The sequence below is a fragment of the Rhinopithecus bieti genome, unplaced genomic scaffold (assembly GCF_001698545.2).
Source record: "Rhinopithecus bieti isolate Rb0 unplaced genomic scaffold, ASM169854v2 scaffold_70550, whole genome shotgun sequence".
NCBI classification, from domain to species: Eukaryota; Metazoa; Chordata; class Mammalia; order Primates; family Cercopithecidae; genus Rhinopithecus; species Rhinopithecus bieti.
The window spans coordinates 851129-855296 of NW_016826791.1; the positions used below are offsets into that span (position 1 = coordinate 851129).

Consider the following 4168-nt stretch of genomic DNA (forward strand, 5'->3'; position numbering starts at 1 on the left):
AAAAAAAGAGGGTAACTGTCATAAGAAATAGATTGAAGAGTCAAAAGTGATTGTAAGAGGGAGTTGAACTGGGGACTGGACAGGAACTGGGCAGGGACCTGCTAATTTTCTTCATAATATTTTGTTTTATTTTTTATATGTGTGCATTACACTGAAAGATATTTTAAAATAAAGATTGTCTAAAGAGATTAGAAATGCAAACAAACCGTATCAAACAGCATTGGATACTGGTAAACACAAGAATACATCGGCCACTTGTCCCCTGGACCCTGCCCCTTTCCATCACATGTCATCCCAGCACCTGGAAAAGGTAATCGCTGAAATGAGCCTTAGGCCCTGCAGGTCAGTCCAAGCTCTAGGACCCTCAGCTTCTGTCCTCCTTCATCCCACACTCTGATTTGCTCAAGTGTCTTCTTGACCTTTGAACATTTAGTATTGTCTCCAATTTTTGTCCTCTCTCTGACTTGAGAACATAATTTGGTTTCTACAGTTTTGAGAAAGGGTCTAGCTCTGTCACCCAGGTTGGAGTACAGTGGTGCGATCGTGGCTCACTGCAGCCTTGACTGGCTCAAGTGATCCTCCCACCTCAGTCTCCCAGGTAATTGGGACTACAGGCGCCCACCACCACACCCAACTAGTTTTTTTTTTTTTTTTTTTTTTTTTTTTTTTTTGTAGAGATGGCATTTTGCCATGTTACCCAGGCTGGTTTCGAACTCCCAAGCTCAAGCAATCTGCCTGCCTTGGCTTCCCAAGGGATTAATCCCAAAGTGCTGGGATTACAGGCATGAGCCACTGTGCCTGGCCTTGTTTTGTTTGTGAGTTGGTATCTTACTCTGTCACCCAGGCTGGAGTGCAGCTGGCATGATCATTGCTCACTGCAGCCTTGAACTCCTGACTTCAAGTGATCCTCTGTCTTTGGCCTCCCAAAGTGCTGGAGCTATAGGCACATTCCGCCCCCCCATGCTTGGCTTTGGCTTCTACAGTTTTGACCTTAGGCATGTCCCAGGAACTGGCTTGCATATACGTTGTAGCTTCAGTAGGAAACCCACGCTGCTTGACAGAACCTGGTATCCAGAACAATTCCATGGCATCAAACCACCAGAACAGGACATTGTCCCCTCAAAGAGACTTGAACACACCTGCACAAAATGTCTTGTTCATGGGATGCTGTGCTGCGTCACCCAGACACCGCCTTCAGGGCAGAGACACCCCTTCTTCTAGCTGCCACGAGAAGTAGCTGCCATAGGCTCACAGCTCATGACCTAGTCAAGCCGCTTTGTCCAAGTGTCCCCCGCCCTGGGGATCTCACATTCAATGACTGGTCAATGGGTACAGCTCTCTTGTCTATCTGGGAGAATCTGGAGAGCCCTCAATGCGAGCTGCCTGTGGGGTGGGCGGAGTCTCTTCTGGAAATTGCATCACCATCTAGCCTCTTACTCTGATTGAACCTACTTGTCTCCCTGCCTTACAGTGTTTGTCCCCAGATCCGCTCCTAATAAACTTTTCCATGCAAATCTTCGTCTAAGAGTCTTTTTCCTGGGCAACTTGACCTAGTATGATGGTTGCTAATGGTCCAGGAAAATGGGCTGTAAAGGGGATTTTAGGGCTAGACCACCCTCCAGGTGGCTGGCCCTGAGCATCCCATCGCTGGTGGAAAGGTGGTGTTCTGAAAGCCCCTGGCATGCTATGGCTGATATATGCTTGTTAAAATCTCACTGGCTGTGAATCAGGATGAAATACAGGTGGAAAGGAATGTTCTGGTTCATGCACTTGACTGAGGAATAGGGAGGAGTAATTATAAATATTACAGGATAGACGGCTATTGTCGGATGCTATGGTTGCATTTGAAAAAGGCAAGGAAGGCTGAGGGTGGTAATCACCAATTGAAAGCAAAGTATCAGAGTCAGAGGCCCTTGTTAGCATATGAAGGATCTCATTTCCTACAACCTAAGGGCGGGTAGAGCTGAGGGTCATGCTCAGGGCCTGATTATCAGGGCAGCAGAGCTCCAGGGCAGGTTGAATTCTCAAGCCTGCCTAGTCTTCTATCCAGGGAAGGAGGCAGGCTCTGACATTTGGGATGGGGATATCTGGGTAGAGACATGCCGGAGACCTGGAAGGCCCAGGTCTACAGGAATCCTCTGAGCCTGCAGAAATGGCCCACTGCTCCCCAAGAAGACTAGCTCTCCTTCTCTGCTTTGCAAGGCAACACGTGTCCTCCCTCAGGACTTTCCCCCCAGTACCCTCCTCACCACCAGATCAATAAGTAGGGTCGCATTACAACTTAGCCTGTGTGGGAAAGTCCTACCCTGCTGAGGGAAGAAGGAGAGTATTCCCAAAGGAGCTGCAGAATCAGCCATCTTGAACCAGCAGGCACCCAGGGTGCACATATGGGACTGAGTCCAGAGGATACGGATTAAGGGAGGGGGAATGTATTACAATAGAATATTTACATTTATTACAACAGAAATATTCCCCCAGGACACTCTGGCCAAGATCCTGGGTGCAAAATAGAGATTCATTGACTGAATAAGTAGCACTTTACGAATGAAATATTTGATTATGCCAATTAAAAGTATCAAATATATGAAGGCAAAGTAGGGAAAATGTGGATTAGGACACCTGAAAAGAGAATAAAACTGTTTTAATTTACTTTACCACAACTGAGTTGCCAGAGTCCACAACTGGAGTGAGAACTTTCTCAATGCCTTTCAGCTAATCAAATGGTGTTATTTCCAGGCCCACCTGGAAGGACTGGTGCTCTTTCCAGCACACACTTCCCCATTCTGAGCCCATGAAAACCCCAGACTCAGCCACATGTTGGGACTACCCACCTTTGAGCCCCCTCTCACACAGAGGGCTACCTTATGTCAAGAGCTGTTCTGTTGCTCGGTAAAACCCTCCTCTGCCTTGCTCACTCTCCAGTGTCTGTGTAACCTCATTCTTCTTGGACACAGGACAAGGACCTGGGACCCACCAAATGGCAGGTGCAAAAAGAGCTGGAACACTATAGCCTTCTCACCTTCCATCAGTGCCAGGTGGCCACCCCGCATGATGGGAAGTGGTGGTGGGGCTGAGACAGCCCAGGAGCAGTGGACTGGAGCAGGTGGGTCAGAATGAGCTGTAGCACAGATGAGCTGCAATACACCATTTGCACTGTTCACCACAATAAAACGAGCCATAACACCCCCCCCTCCCTGACCCCGTTTGCCATGTTGCAGGTGGCAGGAAGGAGAGAGAGAGCTGTAACAGTCCTTGGGGGCTCAGACCTTGGCACTCCCCAAGTGAGAGCCATAACACCCCTTGAGGCTCTGTGGTTGTTGGCATCTCTGAGTTTTCAGGCACCACCACGTTCCGTCTCATCCAGATGCTGGTGCCCAAGGTGGAAGATGGTTGTGGCACACCCAGACCAGCCATGGACTAAGCACAAAGCAGTTGTGTGTGCGGAATCTCAGTCGGTAGTGCCAGCCGAGCGCAGCCTGCTGGGTCGAGTGGGCAGAGTGAGCCCAGAGGTGAGCCCAGAGCCAAGCGAGGCCCAGGGAGGGGTGCTGCCAGCTGGGAAATTTCCGGCAGGCAAAGTGGCATTGAAAGACTCCTGTGTCAATAGGATTGTTACTGAAAAATAAATTATTCTCTAGAAAGATTCTAATACATCAGGAAAACTTGGGGGGAATTCTCTTTAGATGTGAACACTTATGAACATATCCCCAACCTCCTTAATTTTCTTATGTTACTAACATGAGTTCTTATATTATATTTTCTCTGGGACAAGCACCTCACCTCCCAACCCACCCCCTACACTCCCACAAAACACAGAAAACCCCTCCTACCGAGAGATCGATGTAAGAGGTGTGTGATTGGCCTTTGGACTTTGTGTCTTCAGAAGACAACCATGTTTAGTTATCTTCTTCAGTAAAAGATGCTGAATTCAATGCTAGAAAAGCACAGAATTTGTAAAATATATTTCAATGAGGATTCATATGTACAGCAAATAAAAATTTAAGTGCATTAAAGAGACTTAGCAGATGATTTAAAAAATCCTGTAGAGAAAAGGATGCAGCTAATAGTCACCAACACACCCACACCACACCCCAAAACCCTAGCCTAAATCTGCATTTACAATCATTGAGTTTCTTTATTTTTTTCTCTTCTTTTTTTTTTTTTTTTTTTT

At 47.2% G+C, this 4168-nt stretch overlaps 1 protein-coding gene across 1 annotated transcript in view; it reads right to left on the bottom strand.

Moving 5' to 3' along the window:
* Positions 1-4168, bottom strand: part of GALNTL5 (polypeptide N-acetylgalactosaminyltransferase like 5) — a 69860-nt gene that overhangs the window by 64095 nt on the left and 1597 nt on the right. Inside the window, exon 2 of the mRNA XM_017863669.1 lies at positions 3828-3931. The gene's annotated coding sequence lies outside the window, so the exon portion shown is untranslated. The remainder of the gene's footprint in view (positions 1-3827; positions 3932-4168) is intronic.